General features: G+C 43.2%; 1 protein-coding gene across 3 annotated transcripts in view; it reads left to right on the top strand.

Moving 5' to 3' along the window:
- The window catches only part of ATXN1 (ataxin 1), a 386,096-nt gene that overhangs the window by 229,248 nt on the left and 132,208 nt on the right, over window positions 1-24,640 (top strand). For all 3 annotated transcript variants that reach the window (XM_029242536.1, XM_029242538.1, XM_029242537.1), the window contains one exon: window positions 6,438-6,566. The gene's annotated coding sequence lies outside the window, so the exon portion shown is untranslated. The remainder of the gene's footprint in view (window positions 1-6,437; window positions 6,567-24,640) is intronic.

The following is a 24,640-nucleotide window of genomic DNA, read 5'->3' as shown; positions in this document are numbered from 1 at the left end:
TTGAGAAAGTTGTAGCACAGGAAGATAAAGGAAAGAGTGATTGGAAAAGGTAGGACTTGAGCTGGTCCTAGTAGGTACAGCTTGAATTTTTACATAGAGAGTAGAAATGTGAGCTCTTGGAGATGAAGACAGGACCTCAGTTTGGCTGGTACAACACGCATAAGGGGAGAAGTGGGAAATGAAGTTGGAAAAGCATGTTGGGGCTAGATGGTAAAGGTCTTAAACATCAGATTTTAGGAGACTTTCAGCAAGCTGGAGGAACCCGTGAAGGTGTAGCATGGAGAAGTTGTATAATCTACTTTAGGATCCAACAGGGATGGCTCAGAGGTTTGCAGGGAGAGTATTGAAGGCAAGAAGACCATTATCAGGCTGCCGTGAGAGGACAGAGTCTGAGCCGGCATGGCAGCGTGGGTGTAGAGTGCATGCTTAATGGGACTTGACAACTGGTAGACACTGGGAGAAAAGAGGAGAAGACAACTGTGCCATTAGCATGAATCAGAAATAAAAGGAGGACTGGTTTGGCGGAAAAAAATAGAAGTTTTGAAACAGACATAATTTATTTATACTGCATATATCCAGCAGCTTACTGGGGGAGAAGCCAGGATACAGATTTAAGAGTCATATGCAGTACAAGGAAATTATTATAGAAGGAGAAGAGAGTCGAGAACGTCACCTTGGAGAGTACATATCCTAGGGTTAGAAGGAATAACAGGAAGGGACAAAACCCAAGCAAGAGGAACAGCAGTCAGTGATGTTAGGAACGTCAGAATAGTACTGTTTCAGAAATCAAGAGTAGTACTGGGACATTTTGGTTGCAAGAGACAAGTAAAACTCAGAGTGACTTAAACAAAAAAAGAATTTGTTGTATCACCTATGTACTAGTTTTCTATGGCTGCGGAACAGATTATCATAAACACAGTGATTTAAAACCACCATTTCTGTAGGTCAGAAGTCTAGCCATGGCTTAGCTGGATTCTCCACTCAGGGTTTCCTAAGGCTGAAATCAAGGTGTTAGCTGGGCTGCATTCTCATCTGGGGCTTGCCGTCCTTTTTCAGGCTCCTGCGGTTATTGGCAGAATTTACTTCCTTGTGGTTGTAGGACTGAGGCCCTTATTCTTTTGCTGGCTATGGGATGGGCACCACTCTTAGCTCCTGGTGAGAGCCATGCCCCCCTCCCACCCCCAAATGTGTTCTTTCATGTTTTGAATCTCATTCCTGGAAGAGCTTGTCCTGGAAGGGCTCGCCTTATTAGGTCAGGCCCACCAAGGCTGGGCTTTCTGTTTTAAGGTCAATTGATTTGGGATGTTAATTTTATCTGCAAAATCTTTCACAGCAGCAGCAGCAGCACCCAGATTGTGTTTGATTGAATAATTAGGAGAGGGTGTGTGGGCACCAGGGGACAGGGAGTCTTGGGAGCCACTTTAGAATTTTGTCTATCACAGTGTAACTAAAAAATACAGGAATGAATGTAACTTTTGGCATGGCTGCATCCAAGGGACCTCACTGTCATCAGGACTCAGACGTTCTGTCTTTCAGCCTCATTCCCTGCTGCAGAGCTTCACCCTCATGTGGGCTTTCCTCACAAGGTGGTAAAAATAGCTCTGAGGCTCTCCATGCTTCCATGGAGAGGGCATCTCATTCCTCTTAGTTCCAGCCAGTCTGAGAGAGGCCTTTGATTGGTGTGGCTTTGGTTACGTGCCCATCCCTACATCCTGTCATCATGGCAAGAGGGATATGTATTCTGATTCTCCAAGCCTAGATCATATGCCCATCTTTATTTATTTTTAAAATTTTATTGAAGTATAATTGATTCATTATGTTGTGTTGATTTCTGCTGTACGGCAAAGTTACTCAGTTATACGTACATGCTCTTTTTATATTCTTTTCTATTACGGTTTATCACACGATATTGAATATAGTTCCCTGTGCTGTACAGTAGGACCTTGTTGTTTATCCATCCTATATATAATAGTTTGCATATGCCCATCTTTGGGCCCAAGGCATGAGGTCAACCCAGCCCAAGTAACAAAGAAAATGGGGGAGAGGTCATTCCAGAAAGATGCTGTCCAGGCAAAAATGCTAGTTCACTAAATAAAAAGAAAATTTAAGGAACTACCTTATCAAGTATTCTAGGAGAGTCAGTTAGGAAAAGGCCACTACATTTAGAAGACAGGGAGCCATCCCTGGGCTTTAAAAGAGAAGGAAGTTTACTTAAAAAAAAAAAGTGTTGAAATCAAACTCTAAGGGTTTTAAGAGGTACCCGATGAGATACAGTGTTGAATTTATACTACACTTTAACATGTTTTATGGTGAACAGGGGAGCGGTGACAGCCATTTGGGAATGTATTAGGGTCTGGGGAAGATCTTTCAGGGATAGCAATGATTATGTTTTAGGCTGCAAAGAAGTTTCTGGTAGAGGGGGTGAAAAGATTGTAGGAGAGACAGAGGGCAGAATTGACCCCAACAGGACTTGGAGCCAGTAGGAGACAGACTAAGAGCCCCAAAGAGTTTTCACAGATTATAAAGTGGTGTGGGCTTTTTGGGTTGTTTGGTCATTTGTCACTTCTTTGGAAGGAATGATACCTGTTTATTCTAATGTACCCATCTTAAAGTGATTAAATATACTCAAGATCCTTAGCCTCTGTCTGGCCATGTAATTGACAGAAAGACTTTACACTTAGAGCAGTGGTTCCCAAAGTGTGGTCCCTGGACCAGAAGCCTCAGCATCACCTGGGAACCTGTTAAAAGTGCAAGTTCTTTGGCCTCGCCTCAGACCTCCTAGATCAGAAATTCTGGGGGTGGGACCCAGCAACATGGTTTCACAAGACCTCCAGGTGTTTTTGATGACGGTTCAGGTTTGAGAGCCACTGCCTCAGAGCATCCACATCTCTCCTCCACGTACCACGAGGGTTTCCTTAATGGTGGCTTTTGAAAAGCTAGGAGAATCGAGGATAAAGGCTCCTGGTGATGGGGGGAGGGGTTGTAAATCTTGAAAGGAGATGGCAACTGCTCAAAAGCCATTAATGACCAAAAATATAATGGATTGGAAGAACAGGAGAGAGAAGGGTAAGTTATAACTTAATTGTTCTCGAGTTCATGCAGGACTTTCATTCGGATGATAGGCATGTAGGACCTCCAAGTCCCTGGAGGGCAGAAAAGTGAGAAGGGCTTAAATTATAGCTGTAGAGTAGTGCTTCTTTTGGCATAAAGGTTAAGTCGTAGAACTGGTTTGGGATATGGATCATTTAATTTAAGTGCCCGCTCTTCTACTCAACACTACCAGGAGGCTGCAAAAGAAGGGCATGGCAAGGTTTCTTTCATCAAGGAGCTTGTAAGCTTTTGGAGCCTTTCAAGGCCTACATTGTCTTTTTATACTTCACTGGATTTATTTAACAGTGCTGAATTGAAAAGAACCTCGGGTCAGAATGCTCGCTAAAGGCTGTAAGTGCTGTGGGCAGTCAGGGGAAGGAGTAATTGGCGTTGTGTCACTTTCATCTCTGGATGGAGGATGCAACTGTCAGCCTGGCATAATTTCCCAGGTCTTATGGCAGGGTTTTGGACAACTTGGCTTCAAAAAGTTTTTCTTCTTGCTCTTTCTTCCTGAGTTTGCTAAAGCTTGTCAGAACTCCTAAGTCAAAGTGAGGGTTTGGATTTCACGACTTTGAACTTGGAGGATTATTAATATTTTGGCAGTTATATGAGGAACCAAATATGTAGGAGATACTACATTTTATCCTGTGTCTTAAATGTAAACAGGCTCAAATGGAAGTTTGGCATATTCATTTCAAACAGACTTTCAAACTTACTCCATTCACAGGAGAACATGAATGAGCCTGTCTGAGGATGCCTTCGTTTTGTAGGATGAAGAAAGCAAATTCCTGATTTTCCTTAGTGGAAAAATTAAGTTGTACCAGCTCTGGGATGGTAGGGAACAAGAAGACAGTTCAGATGAACACAACATTTCCGTCGCTTTTTATATCTGTGCATCATGCTGCTTACCTGGGTAAATAGATACCAAACCAAGAACCAAAAGCGAAGGTGCACAGGACACTCTAGAAAGTGAGGAAAAATACCATTTCGGTCCAGGAGAGAAATAATAAAAACATCCTAATAGTCAAGAGGAAGCCAGCGAATTTGGAACCTAATAGAAGGTACTAAGAAGTGGGTTTTTTTTGTTTTGTTTTTTGTTTTTAGAAGTTTACGTGTAATATGATCTGTTTTTAGCCCTTTTAGGGGAGGGTTTTAAGAGGAAGCTTCGTTTTATTTCATTGTGATGATGGGGTTATTTTTGACGAATTAGGAAGCTAGAGTCTTCCTTTTCTGTCACATCAAGTGTAATGCCTGCACTGAATAATGTTCCTCTAGCAGAAATTACTAGTTTGTTGCTCTGATGGCCCAGTAGTTGGAAAGAAGAATCATTTCTTATTTCAAGGTATTGAGAACAGTTCTGTTGTTCATTTCTTGATCAAGAAGACCCAATTGAAAAAAAAAAAAGTCAGGGGAAAAAGATGAAATAACAGAAATTAATTGTACAGGTCTAGTCAGCGCACATAATGCAGAGGCTCTTTCCTCTGCCCGGAAACTTGATGACTGGTTAACTCTCGCTCATCGTTTACTTCCCTGTTGAAGTGTTACTTTTGTAAGAAAGACCTTTCTTCTAAGTGACGTTACCCCATTATGGGATGATTGCAAATCACAGTGTTTATTTGTCCTTCTTAATGCCTATCTGCTTTTCGAATTTTATGCAAATATTAAAAATAGTATACTCTGATTCTTTAATATCTGTTCCTCTTGCAGCAATGAGCTTCTTAAAGGCACAGTCCTCTGTCTGTTTTGTTCACCATTATGAACATAGAACCTGGTGGATATAGTAAGCACCAAGTAAAAATGTGTCCAGTGAATGAATGAAAAAGAAAGCAGTTTGTACACTTGAAACTAATATGTTTTATGTCAGTTATACCTCGATTAAAAAACACTTTATAAACTGAAATCACTATAAAAGTCATGGTTAATTGTATTAATAGCAGACACCTTTCTCCCTTTCGTCCTAATTTTTTCTCTGCATTTTAAAAAATTCTTTATTTTGAGGTCTACGTGTCAGTTTTTTGCCAGTTCCAAATCTAAGATTTGATATTATTCATTCTTGCCTGTTTTTGAGATAAGAGATCACATTTTTCCATCGAAAATATTCCTATACCCACAGTGCTAATTCTGGGATTCCCATTTTTGTTCAATGTACGCTTATGACTTTGAAAGAAAAACATGACTGGTACTTGTGGATCATTTATTTGGGAAGCAAACAAGATTCCAGCGTAGCATTTAAATTCTGTTTCTTGTCATCCCCAAAGCCACTCCAGTAAGCTTCCATACCTCAAGCATGCTCCTCAAAAGTACACAAGTCCAAATACCTTGATAATATTGGCCCAGGAAAAGTTTTTCCTGGCGCTGTCTTACAGGAGGGGAAAAAAAAAAAATCAAGAAATCCAGGTGTGGAAATTATTAATGAGATATTGAGAGTAAACTTAATCAGGATATGAATAGGTCTTTTCTTTAAAAGCAACATACAAACAAAAATCACCCAGTCCTTTTCCATCAGGGCCTCAATGTGCCACTTCGGTGGGTGGAAATGGCAAATGGCCAAGTGGAAAATTTCACAGCCCTGCAAATGTCCAGTGCACTCAACACTGCAGAACAGCAATCCGAGGGAGGGGTGTGGACCAAATCATCATGTTCCTGCACATGCCTCTCTCACCAGTTTTCATCTCCTTTTCCTGTTCACTTCCTAATCCAGGCCTTTACTTTTCTTCTCCCTGAGATTCTAGATGCCTCTGTTTCCAGTCCTCTGCTTCCCTTGACCCCTCGGTGAAAGAAGAAACATTTGGACATTTGGGTGCCCCAGGGATGGTTGATTATGGGTGCCTTGCCAAAGCTGGCTTTTATATTCTGGCTCCAAGCTCAGTAACAGGCTTCTGACTACTAATAATCCTTTGTGTTCACGTGGCGCCTTTCTTCTCGGGAACTGTGAGTGCTTTGCCAGAGTGAGCTTACTGGTCTTCCCAACCGCCCAGTGAGGTATGAAAATGGCAGAAGGTGATAGCTCTAGCTCCCTCCTCCTCGCAAGAGAGCAAACTCAAGTAGCTTATTTTGAGGCTGTGTTGCAAGTGTGCATCTCAGCTGGGTTGCCATCTGAAGTCTCCCAGAATTGGCTTCAACTTGGGGTGGGGATGGGGGTGGGGGAGAGGCTTGGCCGCACTGTGCTGTCTCCTGGGACAAGAGCAAAAATACTGCATTTCCTTTTTAAGCAAAGCATACTGGAGAATGGTCTTTGGTGAATTATCCATCAGTCTAATTGATCGTGAACTTCGTTTGTTGAGACAACAGGGGATTTGACGATGTATTCACCTTTCTCTTTTTCTTTTGTTCTGTTCCTATGCTAGGTACTTCTCCCTTCCCTGTGAAAGGAAGAAAGAACACGCCTGGGCCCAGGAGCGCTCCAGCTTCTTCTGGGAAGTCTCCATGGTGAAGGACAGGTTGGGGCTACCTGTGAACCGTGCACAGTGAATGTTGTAAGTTAACAAGATTTGCTTCTGCAGCGACTTGCCTTGTAACGATTTGTGAATCATTGGATACAGGAGCCAGGGTGCTGAAGTGGTATTAGCATTAGCTCTAGGTGATCCTCCAATTAATTTCATTTTTTTTTTTAAGGGGAGAGGTTCTGTTTCTGTTTACCATGAACTTGACTTTCTCTCAGCTTCTGTGGGGCACTGCTCATTATCTTCTTATGGATCAAGTGTGGAGACAGTGACTCTTCCAGTGTAGGAACGCCCTTTTCTCCTGGTGCGGTCACGCCCTTTCTCCTGGTGCGGTTAATAGTATCAGGTTCAGAGCAGCCTCTTTAAACTGGGCTCTGGCAGTTCTTTTAGGTTGTGGGTAGGAGGTAAACTCTTCCGGGCTAAGGTTTCCCAACCAGGATTTGCACCCTGCAATTATTTTATTTATGTGAAGTTTTTGATTGGAATGAAATGTTTTTCTGGCTTTCAAAAATCTGAGGTATGCGAGTACAGTCAGCTGTTCGGTGCTTCTCTTGCTTAAAGTTGGCTGATTTATTGCTTTTTATCAGGCTACTGGGTTGGGATTTTGAGATTAGTAGTTTTTGTGTGTCAGCTGCTGGTCACCTTTCATGAGGAGGTTTAGGATCCAGTAATTGAAGGGAAGGTACGCTATAGGCTTCGAGAAGCTCATCCAGCACAAAACTTACGGGTTTGCCCAGCTCTGCTGCTTTCTGGAGGTTTTACCTCATTGCTAGACTGTATCATAAAAGAAAAAAAGTTTAGAAGAGTTTTGACCAGGAAAGAGTAAAACTACAGGAAACCCAGGCTGGCCTATGAACATATTACCTTCAAATTTTAGAAAATGAAGAGCCAACTTCGACTTGGTTTTTGTGTGTGTGTGTGTGTAAATATATATTTTAAATATATAATATATATATAGACACAATATACATTGTGTGTATATGTATTATATCTGCAAATATGTATTTATATATATAATATACATGTATATATGTATATGTGTGTGTATATATATATAAATAACTTTATATTAAGTTTTCAGCTTCTTAATAATTCGGTCAAGAAACTTTTCCAGGCATATACTACCATATGTTTCAGTTATGTGAGCTATTTTGAATGAGCAAAATGCAATAATATGAGGGCATATATCGGGGAAAAAGCATCGAAAAGAAAGATTTCCACTGAATTTTTATTTCTTGGTTTTTTTAAAAATTTGTATTAAATACGCATATTTCTCCATACTTCCTGAGGGTTAAACAGTCATATTAAAATAAGCTTATTGAACTCAGAATCTCCCAGTGCCTCAGAGTAAATGGATGTGGAAGATGCTGGTTTTTTCATGTGCTTTCATTTTGTACATATGATCACATTGGTTCTGGTAGAAAGTATACAGCTCCTGGAATTACTGACCTAAATTCTATTCCTGGTCCTATGGTCAAGTAAGTCTGCAACCTTGGGCAAGTCACTGACCCCCATGAAGTGTTGGTTTATGAGTCTGTATATTGCTCTATGCTACTTGTTTACTGATGTCGTCATCTTGGTGTGGGCTCCCCAGAAGGAGCAGAGCCTCTTGTAACACACTTTAATCTTACTAAAAAACATCTCATATTCTAAAGATTGCTACCACTATTGAGGAATAATTTGTGGGTCCTATTGGATCTGGGTGCTACAGTAGCAGTGTGCTTTTCTTGAAAGTATTTTCCCAGTCAGACAGCTGGTAGAGTGCACTTCTGGTAATGTTTTTTAAAGCATTTTTATCCTAGGAAACAAGTGTCTTATGGAAAAGTGCTTTAGGTTTCAGGTTACATTTAAAAGAACACTGCAGTTACTATAATCAAGATAGCTTTTGTTTCGAATTTGGTGTTTTTTTTTTTTTTTCTTTAAACCATAGCTTTGAACTGCTTATGTGATAACCCTGTCAGATCTCAAACATGACGTGAGGTTTTTAAAGACGTTCCAAAGTGTAAACCTTAAGATGCCACATGGCCAACTTGGAGTCATTTTAAAATCTTTCTTTAAATGGAGTGGGTTGAGAGAGAGGAAGAAAATGCTAGTTTCTTTTGAACTCCTAGAAACTTTTTCTCCCAAATTGCGTTCACTTGGGGAGGTGGGGGAGGTTCCAGTTTTCTCAGTAACTTTTGAAATTAGTAACCTTTTGTAATCTTGGTGCATTTTTACAACACTGAATTCACAGTCTCCTCTTACTTTGGTGTCCTGGGTACCCCAAAGCTGTGCCATTTTAATCGGGAAGGCAGGAGATTTTCAAAGGATGTGTGCTTACACGTAGATGGGGTATGATAGTGGGTAGAAGAACATTTGAGTAATAATCGTGGCAGCCGTTGGAATTAGTGGTGTCCATCCTCAGCAGCCCTTGCACACTGTGCCCTAGACTCACTACCCGTGTAGTTCTCCTCTGTTCGCCCCATTAACTACCTTTCAAATCTGCCACTATCTTTCTAGCAGATGGACTTTGGTCCTGAAAGTGTCTCAGATTGGCTCTAAGGTGCGGTATCTTAATGCGGAGAGGAGTGGCAAGAAGACTGACCTAGGAGTCGGGAGACCTGGGTTTTACCCATGATGCTGCAGTTGCCTGTATAACCTGGGACCCCCTAAAGCCCTGGGGACCCATTTTATCCTGAGTAACATGAGAAAGTTGAGTTTAGTGAGCTCTGGTCATTCTTCTGGGTGTCTAACATTGCTTCAAGTATCAGCCTAGATGAGGCCGACTGGACCTTCGTTTTCCCGTTTGGCTTCTGAGCGTCAGTGATTTGGTACAACTTCAGTTTACAAGTGCTTTTAAAACATTGAGCACAGTCTTGTGGTTAAAAAAAACAAAAAAAGAATTATTATGTCTGTCACCATCCCGTTACCCTTTACAGAGGACCCTCCCAGGGACCATGTGACAATTGAAAGGTGTTTGAGTGCTTTCTGAGAATAGAGTTTTAGTCACTTAAATTTAGGATCCATACTCGTTGGTCTTCTTGAAAATTAAAAATGAACCACTTTTGAAATTTAACTTCTTAAAAATAGTCCACCTCTGTACTCAAATATTAGTATATAGGTAAGGAGGCAGCGATCTGTAATTCTTTCCTAAGCTTCTCTTAAGCTTCCTTAAGTAGGTCTTCTCCATGTTGCCTCTTTAAAGCAGCCTTCCCTGGCCTATATTAAATAACACCCACCCCACCCCTCTCGTCCTCTAGCCTACTTTATTTTTCTTTTAAGCACCTTACATATTTTTTCACATGCATTTGTTAATCAGCCATCTCCTCAGTTAGACTGTAAGCTCCGTGAAAGCAGGGATAACACGATCATCATCACTATTCCTGGTGAACCCACAACACCTAAAATACTGTTTGTCCTGTAGTGGGCATTCAGTAAATATTTGTTGAGCAACTAAGCGCAGAATAAACGCATGCCCGGGCTTCTCACGTGTGGGCCTGGGCCTAAGCTGTTCAGAAAAGGACCATAAACATGGTTCTGATGAGAGCTGCTTCAATCTCATAGTAGTTTGGTCAGGTAGAGGCAGGCGTGGAGAGACTAGTTCACTGTATTTTCCTTAGAAGTAGATGTTAAATGTTTATGATGTGTATAAGTCAATGTGGGAAAGGAAACCTTTTTTTTTTTTTTTTTTTTTTTTTTAAAAACGGTTTTATAGAACCAGCAGTAGAGTTTGGGGATTTTCTGATGCTTGAATTCTACACTGTGTGTATTTCCTCTCCTTTTCCATTTGAGTGTTTTGCTGTATGGGTTGTTTGTGAACGGCCTGCCCTGGCATTCTGTGAAGGGTTGGAGTGTTGCCTTATAATCCTATCACTTGATCACTGTTCATGTTTACATCTATTTTCAAAGTGGCAGATGGACTTGGAGTGCCAAGGCTACCTAGAAACTCACCGTTTACTGAATAGCATCATTTTCATTTTCTTTTGGTTGATGCACACTTTGGAATTAAAAAAAAAAAATAGTGCACCGGTACAAACTGAGTCCACCGAGCGTTCCTCTGGTATGCAGGGAGAAGTTGACAAACACTTTTTTAGGGAGGCGTCATCCTATGTGGCTTTTGAGGATCACAGGGGGTCAAGGTTTCTTGAATTTTCTGTGTTTATTGACCCCTTTTCAGAGTAACTGCTCTGAGAGCAGGAGTTACGTTATTCCTATGAAGAAATGGAAAGACTCAAATAAACACCTCTGTGCCTATTTAGACAGCATTATGCTGTCTTTATAAGCTTTGAAAAATGGGAGCTGAATTTCTAGTCTCCAGAGTGAGGGAATTACACATACACACTCTAATCAGAGTAATTGGGGAATTTCCCTGTGTGTCAATTTGTACCTTTTAGATTTGCCATCTGTGATACCAGATTGTTTTTATGATCTCTAGTGCTATCATAGGAAAAAAAAAAAAGTAGATAAGGGGATCAGAAGGAAAGGGGAGATTTTACTATTCGATAAATGAGGGGGGGGAGTCTCATTTTTTTTAATCCTGGCTTGTAATGGCCCTGTCAATGGGCCTGCGTGTTATAAAGGCAAAGAGGCTCGCATATTTCATGCAGGTACTCTGGGTGTTCTTTGTGTAACCTCGAGTCTTCTGGAATTTTCTCTTTCACTCATGTCTTTCCCTTTCCCAGACTTCCTCCAGTTGCTTCTTACCGACGGCGTCACTCATTCCCGGCCATTGCTGCCTTGCAGTGGGGTGGGGGGCCTTGCGTGAGCTGCCACTTCTGAGAGTTGACGTCAGCCCTACTTGCTGAGTCTCGGCAGAGGGCAGCCCATCGCAGGCACCCCCGTCCCCTCGTGTCGTCTTCCCCTCTTGCTCAGCCTGCTTCCCTCAGCATCTCGGAGGGGAAAAGGGATATACTTGGAACCCTCAGAAGGTGTGGAAGGACAAATGTTCTTGTACCTTCTACAATATCCATGTCCTGTGGGGGAAGAGAAGGTGTCCACAGCCTGGTCAGACTGCTTTCTAACTGAGTAGTTGCTGTTACGTAAAAAGGTTTTATGTTCTATTTAAGTTTCGAGCTCACTGAATGAATCCTGTGTGTGAAAAGGTGGCTGTGTGCCAAGGTGTGCTCAGGTCTGTTAGGGATGCAGGGATGGGTAGTCTGCATTCACTGCTCGCTGGGGTTTTCCTCTCTCCAGTCCTTTGGGAGGGGCAGAGGGGGGGTGATGAGTAAGATTATTCAGATTTGGGCTTTCAGGGAAGGGGGGCTTCACAGAGTGCTGAGCGTCTGAATTAGGTCTTGAAACAGAGGCTGGATTTCAACGCCGTGTGTGTGTGTGTGTGTGTGTGTGTGTGTGTGTGTGTGTGTCTGTGTGTGTTGAGAAGGTGAGGGAGGGAGGGAGACATGATAAACCTAGTCTTTCCTTTTTTTTTTTTTTTTTTTGTGGTACACCGGCCTCTCCTCTCACTGCTGTGGCCTCTCCCGTTGCGGAGCACAGGCTCCGGATGCGCAGGCTCAGCGGCCATGGCTCACGGGCCCAGCCGCTCCGCGGCATGTGGGATCTTCCCAGACCGGGGCACGAACCCGTGTCCCCTGCATCAGCAGGCGGACCCTCAACCACTGGGCCACCAGGGAAGCCCCCAACCTAGTCTTTTCTTTAACTGCTTCTTCATCTGGGCAGATGAGACCTCAGAGCCAGAAATGTCTTTCCATCAGGAATGATGAGCCGTGACCACTGACAAAGACATAGAGTGGGGACTTGGAGGACATGGGAACCATTCTTCTTTAGGGTCATTTTATATAAGTATTTATAGGCAAAAGCTGAAGCAAGAACTTGGGCCACTTAAAGAAATGGTGCCTCTCCAACCCGTGTAAAATGTAGTGTTTTCAGCTGAACTTCGGACAGAAACCACACCCGAAACTAAAAATGTATTTCTCAAGTGGTGTGTCTTTGAAGCACTTGCTGTGGAAGAATCGGTACACACAGAAAGAAGGAAGGGCGAGGATGACTGGGCGGGAGTGCTGCCCTGGAAGGGGAATCTTAAGCCACGGAAAATTCTTCCAGACGGAGATGAGAGATCGATCAGCTTCTACCATCTTTGTTATAAATATAAATGAATATGGCTGTATAGAAATGACTGTCTTTTCTCTCCAAGTATATCATATCATAGTATTTAAATTATTTTCATTGTTCCTCTAAAAGATTGTTGTTTCTCCTTTGCTTCCTTAGAGAAAAAGTAAGGCACAGATAGGAACTAAATGACATTTTGTCATAAAGCCAAAACAAAATCTGATAGTTATCAGCAAATAAACTGTTCTTTGGGACTAATGTGTAAAGAGAAACAGATAATTTCATTTTTTTAATTTCCCACGTTTTCACTTTTGTAAAATAATCATTTTTTTAAGACCAGAAGATCATTTAACCCCTCCTTCCCTCAACATATATTCACATTAAATTTCCAGGGCTTACTATGTAATAAATTCCAAGAGGGGGGGACTCTTAGATTAAAAGAATTAACCCGTCTTCTCTATGTCCTGAGGATTATGTTAACCTTTTGCAGACACCTGAATAAGAATGTTACATGATTCAAAAAAGTCATTTTCTACAAGCATAAAATGCTTTTTAGGTGAGATAGGTTTCAAACAGCTAAGTTTACTATGTTGGGGGATTTTAGTGTTTCAACGTCAGTTTTCTTTTTTTAAAAAAAATAAATTTATTTATTTTTGGCTGTGTTGGGTTTTCGTTGCTGTGCACGGCCTTTCTCTAGTTGTGGCGAGAGGGGGTACCCTTCGTAGTGGTGTGCGGGCTTCTCACTGCGGTGGCTTCTCTTGTTGCGGAGCATGGGCTCTAGGTGCGCGGGCTTCAGTAGTTGTGGCATGTGGGCTCCGTAGTTGTGGCTCGCGGGCTCTAGAGCACAGGCTCGGCAGTTGTGGCACATGGGCTTAGTTGCATCACAGCATGTGGGATCTTCCCGGACCAGGGCTCGAACCCGTGTCCCCTGCATTGGCAGGCAGATTCTTAACCACTGTGCCACCAGGGAAGTCCAATGTCAGTTTTCTATTTGTGCTTCTGTTCTGAAACAACTTCCTTAAGTAGAATCCCCCAAAGTGGAAATATTAATGGGATACAAACGGCAGCCTCCTTCAGAATCTTTTTGTTTCCAAATCTCAAGTTCCTATCATGCTCTTTGGACTCTTCACCAGCTTCTTCCACCTGTAAATCTTACTTCTTTCCCAGTACCTTTATCACACACGTCTTGTGACCATCTCCCTTCCGGCCACGACTGTCTAGCACTAGGACTTGTCCACAGTGCCAACAGAATTTGCTGCTTGGGACCCCTGCACAGGTACTGGGCTGTGCTACATCTTTCATTCTGTACATCAGCCATCCTTACAGACATTGGGACATCAATGTTTTGCATATCTGGAAATGAAAATGCTCTTGCTAAAATTGTTTTCTGAAAATTTCCATTAGGTTGCTCTTCATTTCATTTTTCTTTTTTTTTGTTTTTCCTGCAGTCTTTGCAGCTTGCATAGAACTGAAAAATTGTAATTTCTCCAGGGCTAAAATCCAAGACTTTGATAGGCAGTCTTAATGTCTGGGTCTCCTACAAGTTGCTATCCACTGTAAGCATTGTAAACCTTACCCTGCAGAACAAAGAGAACTGGACACAAAGATTGTTCCCTTCTCCTACCATGGCAAGCCCTAGTTTCTCAGTGTCTTTTGTCTTTTCTTCCTTGTTCTCCAAGAAGAGGGAGTATGAGGTTAGGATGCAGTTGTTCAGAACAGGGACAGCTATTGCCTGTGCAAACACATTTTTTTTTCCCTTCCCTTTCTTTGGCAACCTCAGTTGTTCTACCTGTTTCTGGCTCTCCTGCTTCTGCTATGAACAACCTCCCTCCCTCTACTTTCAGGAGACTAATAAATATATAAATGTCAGTTGGTTCCTGCATATCTACAAGCTCACATAATTCAGAATAGTCATTCAGCCTGTATCTTTAGTGAGTTTCTTACCCCTTCTCTGTCACCACCACATCAAGTACAAGTGCAGATTAAAGGATAGTATGTCAAGGTGAGAGCTGTCCGCTGGGTAATGTTAGTCTGTCATTCCTTTAGTGGAGCAGATTAGCTGCCAATTGGTATCTTGTTGCTGTCATCAGAATTTACAGTCCAGGTTGCCCACCCTGCTGGCGATCTATTTCTGAGCCCCAGCAATGACGCCCGTTGTCTTAGCAACCTGCTGGCTGGCACTTCCCTAAAGGCAAGAAGAGGTATGGCAGTGGAGGAAGGAGGCCTCCAGAGGGTCAGAAGGGAGGTGGCAGTCACCTTGCTCAAGGAGGATTTTCCATTTCCTTCATCTGGGCAGGCCTCCAGGAAGAGTATGTCAGTATCATGGGAGTGTCACTTAACTAAGGATCGTGGACCACATGGTCTTTCTGGTGCAGATAGCATCCCATGGAGAATAACAGACTGATTAATGGGTAGTCCAGGCAGAATGTGGAGACTGCCGGGCCAGGATGTTAGGTGATCTCAGAACATTAGATGGTATCAGTTTTTCTTGTGAATTGGGTTAATGTTCCTGTTGCTTATCAGCACTGGTGTTCAGAGTTGGGGACATGGGTAGATATTTGGGAGGAATCAGAGGTTAAGGGAGGAGGATAAAGGGAAACAACACCCCAGTCAATCTTGGCTCCTTTTCCTGTTGACAGGTGTGGCCTGAAAGCAGTTGAGTGTAACTAGAGTTCTCTGGGCTCTAGTGATTATCGGTGTTCGCAGCATTGCAGAGGAGCACCCCTTGTCCTCTTTAATTCCTCTCCTCCGCTGTTGATGTCCAATTGAATTGGCATTAAATGACTTTTTCCCCCTCTTCTGATTTGGATCCAAAAGAACATAGAACCTTCTATCTTAAAGCCCCTAACTTAGTTGGCGTTGCCTAGATTAAGTCTAAAATCGGGCAGTCAACTGACCATGGATATCTTGGGGACTTAACTCCATAGCCATTTCATCAGAGAAGCCCCTAGCCAGTGCCTTTGACTGACATTTTTTCCTAGGGAGTGCCTCTGTCTCTCTTGGCATGGAGATGTCAGGACATTTTTCACAAAAAAAGGGTGCTGGGGAGCCAGGGAATCTGGTGAAAGGGACGTCCCCAGAACATTTGAAGCCCACCAATGACATAAAATATCATTAGTACCTTTCATTACTAAAAGAATTTTTGTATTTGCAGAGACCTTTTAGTATTTGCTCCACAGAATGACCAGACTTAGCTGAGATAACAGCATGTACCTGTGTCTTCAGGATGGGGAAGCCGGTTAGGGTGTAACCAAGCATTTCTAGTACATTCTGTATACTCAAGCAGCAGTGTGCACTCCTATCTAGTACATTTTATATACTCAGCATATATTAATGCCCCCTTTCATACCTAGAATAAGGATAGATAATATCTGGAACTGGAACTAAGAGAAATAATACTTGGACAAAAAAGAAACTCCAAGGGAGTTGTTTGTACTTTCAGAGCATCCTGTGTTTCCAAGATGTTTCTTAAATAAATCAGTTTTGTTTGACAAGCGTGTGGTATGCCCAACAGGTCATTATGTTAAGTCGTTGAAATGGTTTAAACTGTGGAAGACATTGTGTGTTTCTAGAACGATAAATATCTCAGGTACATTTTGTTCTCATTTTTGTTTTTCTTGCGGTACGCGGGCCTCTCACTGTTGTGGCCTCTCCCATTGCGGAGCACAGGCTCCGGACGCGCAGGCTCAGCGGCCATGGCGCACGGGCCCAGCTGCTCTGCCGTCTGTGGGATCTTCCCCGACCGGGGCACGAACCCGTGTCCCCTGCATCGGCAGGCGGACTCTCAACCGCTGCGCCACCAGGGAAGCCCTCAGGTACATTTTGATATGGTGGAGAAGCAGAGTTGATTTTTTTTTAAAGGATCATTATGTAACTCTTATTTCAACATTTAATGCTAAGTGTTCATTGTTCTTCATGGTACACAGGTGAGGAAATCAATTCTGTCATATTGATATGAATAGTAGATACAGACTGTGAATTACATTAAAGTTGGAAGACTAAAGTCCTTCTCTAGGTTGGTTGCTTTTTTAAAAGAAATCTGGTAAAGCAGATCATAGCCCAGTTAGGACTCATGAGCTTCATGCTTCATACTGTTTTTTTTCCACAACCTATCTAGATATACAGTAATTGGAAGCACATCTAGAAGAGAAAGAACCTGTTATCTCTCCCCGTTGAATTTGTTGTCAGTCACAGAGGTAGGTGTGAATCTAACTGTTAACAACTAAGGAGACAGTGGGGGTTCCTTGGGCTTGGTCCAGTAGCAGGAGCATCAGGCTAAGGATGGACACCTGGGTTTTCTTCTCCTTCCCAGCCCTCTGAGACCATGGGCAAGCCACTTTCTTTCTCAGTGCCTCTATTTCCATGTCTTCCGAAGGAAGGTAGTTCTTACTTGCATTTGCTAACATGAGATTTAAAGGTATTCATCCAAATGAGGGCTTTTGGACACATCTGTGGGTTCAGATCCTAGACCTGCCACTCAATAGTTGTGTGTCCTTGGGGAAATTGACCCCCTTCTCTGAGTCTTATTTGCCTCGTCTGTAAAATAGGGCTGGTCATACCTATGCTGCAGGATTGTTGAGAGAATTAAATGAGATAATGTGAGTTAAATTTTAGCCCAGGGATTGCTCCCTAGTCACCGTGGCAGCTATAATGCTGTTAGGATAATAAATTTCACAAAACAAAATCTATCGTGATGTGTTGCTGAAATGAACAGGTGAACAGTTGCCACTCGCTAGTCCCTTTGTCGTAGAGATGTTTCCTCTGTAATAGGAATTGTCATGAACTGTCAGTGTCATTGCATTGCCAGCGAAGTCAGTTACATATTGTCAAAATCTTCTGCTTCTTTGACATATATGGTAGAGTAATTATGATGGTGAAGGTAGGAGCATTTGTCAGAATTATCCATGTGCATACTCTAAGGGGCCTTGGAATTTTAGGTGAATTTTTTCGTATTAGTCAAACTGAAAGGTACAGTGAGTTTGGAAGATACAATAGTCTCATCTATAAAAAGAGTAGGGAGATTCCCAAAGGCTATTGATATGAGTGGAACTCTAAAAAAAAAGAAAAACTATAATATTTTGATGTAGTTACATGTCTAGGTGGTGATAGGTGAAAGTTACCTGGTCTAATTCTTTGAAATTAGAGATAGAGAAAACCAGAAGATAGAGGTATACATTCCTGTGTCTTCTTTCAGCAAGTATTTACGAGGTGTGTGCACTAGGGAAGGCATCCACCACAGCTAAAAAGAGCTTCTAGTCAGTGGGAAAAGAGATGAGAAAATAGGCAACTTCTTTACACTGTGGCCAGGGCTCTTTTAGTGGTACCCAGAGGATGCCATGGATGGAAACCAGTGTGGCATCTTCTGGGCTCAGAGAACTCTTCATTCCCAGACCTGAAGGACCGACAGGTGTTAACCTGGAAACAAAGTGGGTGTATCAGTTGGCATATATATGTAACAAGCCACCCCAGTGTTCAGTGGCTTTAAAACAACAAGCATGTATTATTTCTTATGATTCTGTGAGTCAGCTGGGCTATTCTAGGCTAGCCAGCTTGGCTGTGACTGGTTGGTCCCTGATGGCCTCACTCGTATGTCCAGCTGTAAGGCTGGTTGGGAGAGGGACTGCTGGTCCCTGCCCCACGTGGTCTCTCATCCTCCAGGAGGCTAGTCTGAGCTTTCGTATTGCGATCTCAGGGCTCCCGGGAGCAGCAAGAGAAGATGAACTCCAGCACACAAGTGCTTTTTAACCTCTCCTTGCAGCATCTTTGCTAATATCCCTGTGGCTAAAGCAAGTCACCCAGTAAGTCCAGATTCAAGGGATGGGGGAAATGCCAGCTTTAGTTGGTCACATGATGGACAGCGTGTGCCAAGCTCAGAGAGGAGAGAGAACATGACATGTTGGAAAAGTGCAAATAGTCCAGAGCCGCTAGAGCAGAGCAGGTGAGAAGTGTCAAGGGAGGGGCCAGATCACCAAGTGTCTTTTCAGAAAGCTTTGCGGAAGAGTTTGCAGTGTATCTTGAAGACAGGAGAGAGTCCTTGAAAGATTTTAAGCAGGATGTTGACATCATCAATTCCTTATGTAAAAACTCGGTTAATGGCAAATGCCGAAGAGCATTTGTTAGCCTAGGCAATTCAGGAAGGTTTCCAAAGAGACGTCCCAGGGATCATTGGAGAAAACAGAAACACTACAACTGAGAGGTGGTTCCAGGTCGACACGGGCTTTCTAAACAGTGGAACCAGAAAAGAGGATGGTGAGCCTCCAAAGAAGGGCAGAGGCGCTCAGGTCATGCGCAGTGTCTATGTGAAGTCTGCCGGGAGGGCTCAGAACACATTAAGGGAGTCAGACCTTGCAGGCAACGTTTATTGCATCACTTCCTGGTGGGGTCCTGCCCGCTTCTGTGTACTGGGGTTTCTGAACAAATACCTACCGATGGGCTGATTGAAAGACCCATAAAGAAAGTGTCTTTGGCTGACAGGTAATATTACAACGCCACCGCAGCTGAAGACTCTTCTTTCCAACAGGTTTCCCTGTGACACCTCAAAATGGGCAGTGTGTTCCAGGGGCCCTGAGACCCTCTAAAAAAAAAAATCCTTCTTTACCCTCGGATGGGACCAGGGCTCACTTGTTAATTTCAAGAAGTGACCTTTTAACTGTGCTATTGAGTGTCACTCTTTAAAAAACTAAAATAGAAATGGCTGTTTCATTTCACTAAATTCAACTCACTGAGACTGCGAACTTGTGGTTTTCACCTTTCCGTTTGGGACCCAGTTTGTTGTCACCGAAACTGCACGATATTGGGTGGGAGTTGGCAGGGTCCTGTTCAGGCTTTGGGGTTATAACTCCCATGTGCTAAGTGCTATCTTTTATAGATCAAAAAAATGGGGGCGGGGACACCTAAATGTGCATTAAGCAGATAATAATTTGCCTTGTTTTCTTTTAAACTTTCCAGTAAAAAATAGGAAGTACGGAGAGCGTAGACAGGGTGGTGCAGGCTGCTGCGGTGGCTTGAGTTGTGCTCTTTGCTTTGAGGGCCACCTTCCCTGAGCGTGAAGTTGACAGCAAGTAAAAATCAAGGGGATAGAGGAAGACAAGGCAAGGAGGGCTAAAAGCCCAGAGCATGGTCCTCTGGGATCAGGCGGGCCAATTTTGTAGCTCAGAGTTCTACATTTTCTCCACTTACAGAGTTTTAAAACCAACCTCTGGTGAGGATACTTGATGGTATTAGCTCTTCATTTTGTGCTCACTGATACAAGTGTTGGGTTAGCTCTGAAATCGGTCGAGGGAATGGCTCTGCCCCTTTGGGGCTAGAGGCTTGGCCCCCGTGCCTGGCAGGGTGATCGCCAGGTACTGCTATTTGGTTGGGGACACATTTTCAGACAGGAGAGGGTGTGAGAAACCCCGATGCTGGGTCAGAGGCTAAAGGCATTTGTTTGCTGCTGAGAAACAGCAAGCATTTTAGACATTCTTAGCAGAAAGTCTCAAACAGTTACGTGAAGAACGGGTCGATGTGTGGAAGGGGACCTCATAATTTAAAATGTCCCTATGTGGTGAGCTTCATTGTCTTGTGAAATGGAAATGAAAACACGGCGTGTTTGGGAGTTCTCAATTCTGCCTATTTGCTTTACTAGCAGATTACTGCACAAACACTCATTGCATCTGATCTTGAAAGGAAAATACGGTTTGCTGTGTTCCACCTGGTCTGGTTTCCAGCACAGAGTCTAGAACAGTGGCAGGTGAAGGAGAGAGCCCAGCCATATAGGTAAAGGAAGGTCCAACTCCCATATTCTTTCTGTACAATAAGAGGTTTTGCGTGAAATATTAATCAAAATAATATATGTCTCTTTACAAATACTTATTCAATCTTTCCGAGAACATGTAGAGTATAGAGGAGGAAAATAGAATCTTATTTTTGAGAAGCGGGTGAAGATGCAGGTGTGTGTATGCTGCCACCTGTGTATTATTTCGCTGGGTTTTGTCACCTTATTTTCTCACCCACCTGTGCTTTCTGTGGTACCTGAAGCAATGTAACCAGGCTAATAAATCCACAAGGGACATGAGTACACAGTTAAAATTAACACTGCTCAAAACCACCTCCTGAAAGACTGCCAACAAACACACGAAAGGATGCTCAACATCACTAATCATTAGAGAAATGCAAATCAAAACTACAGTGAGGTATCACCTCACACCGGTCAGAATGGCCATCATCAAAAAACCTACAAACAGGGCTTCCCTGGTGGCGCAGTGGTTGAGAGTCCGCCTGCCGATGCAGGGGACTCGGGTTCGTGCCCTGGTCTGGGAAGATCCCACATGCCACGGAGCGGCTAGGCCCGTGAGCCACGGCCGCTGAGCCTGCGCGTCTGGAGCCTGTGCTCTGCAACGGGAGAGGCCACAACAGTGAGAGGCCTGCGTACCGCAAAAAAAAAAAAAAAATCTACAAACAGTAAATGCTGGAGAGGGTGTGGAGAAAAGGGAACCCTCTTGCACTGTTGGTGGGAATGTAAATTGATACAGCCACTATGGAGAACAGTATGGAGGTTCCTTAAAAAACAAAAATAGAACTACCGTATGACCCAGCAATCCCACTACTGGGCATATACCCTGCGAAAACCGTAATTCAAAGAGTCATGTACCACAATGTCCACTGCAGCTCTATTTACAATAGCCAGGACATGGAAGCAACCTAAGTGTCCATCGATAGATGAATGGATAAAGAAGAATATATGCAATGGAATATTACTCAGCCATAAAAAGAAATGAAGTTGAGTTATTTGTAGTGAGGTAGATGGACCTAGAGTCTGTCAAACAGTGAAGTCAGTCAGAAAGAGAAAACAAATACCATATGCTAACACATAAATATGGAATCTAAAAAAAAAAAAGATTCTGAAGAACCTAGGGGCAGGACAGGAATAAAGATGCAGACGTAGAGAATGGACTTGAGGACACGGGGAGGGGGAAGGGTAAGCTGGGACTAAGTGAGAGAGTGGCATGGACATATATACACTACCAAATGTAAAATAGATAGCTAGTGGGAAGCAGCCTCATAGCACAGGGAGATCAGCTTGGTGCTTTGTGACCACCTTGAGGGGTGGACTAGGGAGGCTGGGAGGGAGATGCAAGAGGGAGGGGATATGGGGATGTATGTATATGTATAGCTGATTCACTTTGTTATACAGCAGAAATTAACACACCACTGTAAAGCAATTATACTCCAGTAAAGATGTTAAAAAAAAAAAAAACCCACCCCCTATACTTTTTGAGAAGTTTTAATAATACGCTGAAGTCTGAGTGAGGGGAACTTTCTTTGAAGCTACCCTTGATCACCTCTGTTATTAATGTACAGAGGCAGTCACGTCAGCTAAGGTCTGACAGATGGTGTGGAGACTGTAATGCCTGCTAAGTATTCTGAGGATCTTATAACGAGAGAGAGGCTCTCCTGGTTCAGAATACTGTTGCTTCTCCCCCTTTTTAAGTAAACTCTCCTGATATCACAGTAGATCTCTCTCTGTCTCTCTAACATGCACACGCACACGCACACAGACACCCATATCCCTGGTGTGCTCTCCTGAAGGCAACCCAGCTACAGAGGAGCAACCTGACTCCAGAAAGCACGGAAGCCTTGCATTCAGCTGGCTCTCTAGCCCCAGATTCTCGGATAAGGGGCATAAAGTCATAGCTTACATTAAAGCCCCTCTGATCCACTCTTTTATCTCTTATACCGCTCGCATATCTAGATTCTTTGAACCTAACCTTTTCATTGCAGCTGACTCAGAAATGCAGAGTTCTGAAGCCTGTGCGTTTACTTATTCCATCTCACTCTTAGATTTGCTGACCACACTTCATGAAACTGGAAACTGCAAATTAGTTTCCATGATGAAATATGTAGTCGCAGTTGAAAATTGTTTAGCAGAAGCCGTGTTGATTTTAGGATTAAACTCCTTCCGAGTTTTGCCTCGTGACTTTTTGTATTGCTGGGAGTCTTTCAGATAGAGGGGAGGGGTCAGGATGGAGAGCAGAGCTAGGCTTCTATGAAAACCTGTGGCGAAAGGTCATCAGTGGCATGGAGAGATTTTCCAAGGAGCACAATTTGATTTCACCAGTTCCTGCAGACTTGTTTTTTTCACTGTCTGGACTTCTTCTTCTCCTTTTGGACCTCATCTTTCCCCTCTCCCGAATACCTCAAATCAGTTCATGCACCTTGGTTGACCTGTGGAGAAACAGTCTCATAAAGACATATGAAGCTGATAGGGACCTTGGCCAGGATAGTTGCACTTGGGAAAAGCTTGGGGACCCAAGGATTGAATTTTTTTAATGGTGGAATTGCAGCTGATCCTGGAGGAGGAGGTCTTCTGGGTGTCATTTTCTCAAACACATTAGGAAGCAAGCAGCTGCCCATCTAATCAACACATGCTATCTGTTCTGCTGTCATCGCAATAGCTTTCCATATGTAATAACTAACAACAGTCGTTATAATACTCTAAAAACTTTGCATATCAATTTCAAAGCTATGGTGTACTTCACCAACTTCCTTTTGTTCCCAGTTTTTAAAATTGTGATAAAATACACACAACAAAATTTCCCATCGTAACTGTGCATCTTTAAGTGTATAGTTCAGTGGTATAAGTACATTCACCTGTTGGGAAGCCATCACCGCCATCCAAGAATGCTTTTCATCTTGCAAAATGGAAACTCTATACCACCAAGCACTAACTCTCTATCCTCCCTCCTCCAAGCCCCTGGCGAGTACCATTCTACCTCTGTCTCTATGGATTTGACTACTGTAGGTACCGCAAACAAGTGGAATCATACAGTATGTGTCTTCTTAGGACAGGTTGATTTCATTTCTCATAATGCCCTCAAGGTTCATCTGTGTTGGGACATGTGTCAGAATTTTCTCCCTTTTTAAGGCTGGATAATATTCTGTTGTATGTATAGACCACCTTTTTCTTTAATCCGTTCATCCATTGATGGACACTTGGGTTGCTTCCAGCTCTTGGCTGTTGTGAATGATGCTGCTGTGAACATGGGTGTGCAAACATCTGTTCAAGACACTTCACCAGCTCTTTTTTTTTTTTTTTTTGTGGTACATGGGCCTCTTGCTGCTGTGGCCTCTCCAGTTGCGGAGCACAGGCTCCAGACGCGCAGGCTCAGCGGCCATGGCTCACGGGCGCAGTTGCTCCGCGGTATGTGGGATCTTCCCGGACTAGGGCACGAACCCATGTCCCCTGCATCGGCAGGCGGACTCTCAACCACTGCGCCACCAGGGAAGCCCCTCACCAGCTCTCTTTTATGTGCTTGCTGGATACAATTGTTTGAAGAAGACATGCACCTACCCTCTTTGAGCCTTTTTCGTGATAGAACTAGGTAGACTTTCTGCCCAGTAGTGTTATTCGAAGTATCTTCTCTGCCATCTCTCACCTGATACCTGAAATGCCACTAATAGCAGTTCAGTCTTCTAGAATTGAGCAAACCTTCCTCTTGTTTTACATTAAAATGCAAATGACCCTGGGACAGAAGCTATAGATAACATTTTAGTGCCTTGGTGTGAATTAGTTTAATCAAATCCTGTCTTAGAAGCTTTATCTGTCCCTCTCCCTTGTTCTTAACTGTTGGCTCCCTGTTGCGTCTGTTTTATTTTAATTTATATTAGACATATATTACTATATTTATAGCCTTGCCTTATTACCGCAAGCATCACACTGTATTAAAATTGCTCATTTATATTGTGCATCTTCTGATAGATTAGAAGCTTCTTAAGGACAGGACCCTTGTACAATTTATGTTGGTTTTTCAGGCCCTAGTAAATGTTACACACAGACAGCTCTAAATAAACATTCATTCATTTATTCATCAGGCATTAGTTGAGTGCCCACTCTGTGTCTGCAGGTGAATCTTAAAATTCTGCCTTTCGGGGCTTCCCTGGTGGCGCAGTGGTTGAGAGTCCGCCTGCCGATGCAGGGGACACGGGTTCGTGCCCCGGTCTGGGAAGGATCCCACATGCCGCGGAGCGGCTGGGTCCGTGAGCCATGGCCGCTGAGCCTGCGCGTCCTGAGCCTGTGCTCC

Source organism: Monodon monoceros, unplaced genomic scaffold (genome assembly GCF_005190385.1).
Source record: "Monodon monoceros isolate NGI ecotype Baffin Bay Population unplaced genomic scaffold, NGI_Narwhal_1 Super_Scaffold_3, whole genome shotgun sequence".
NCBI lineage: Eukaryota > Metazoa > Chordata > Mammalia > Artiodactyla > Monodontidae > Monodon > Monodon monoceros.
The sequence above is the reverse complement of the archived record's forward strand: the minus strand, read 5'-3'. Positions and strand labels throughout refer to the sequence as shown.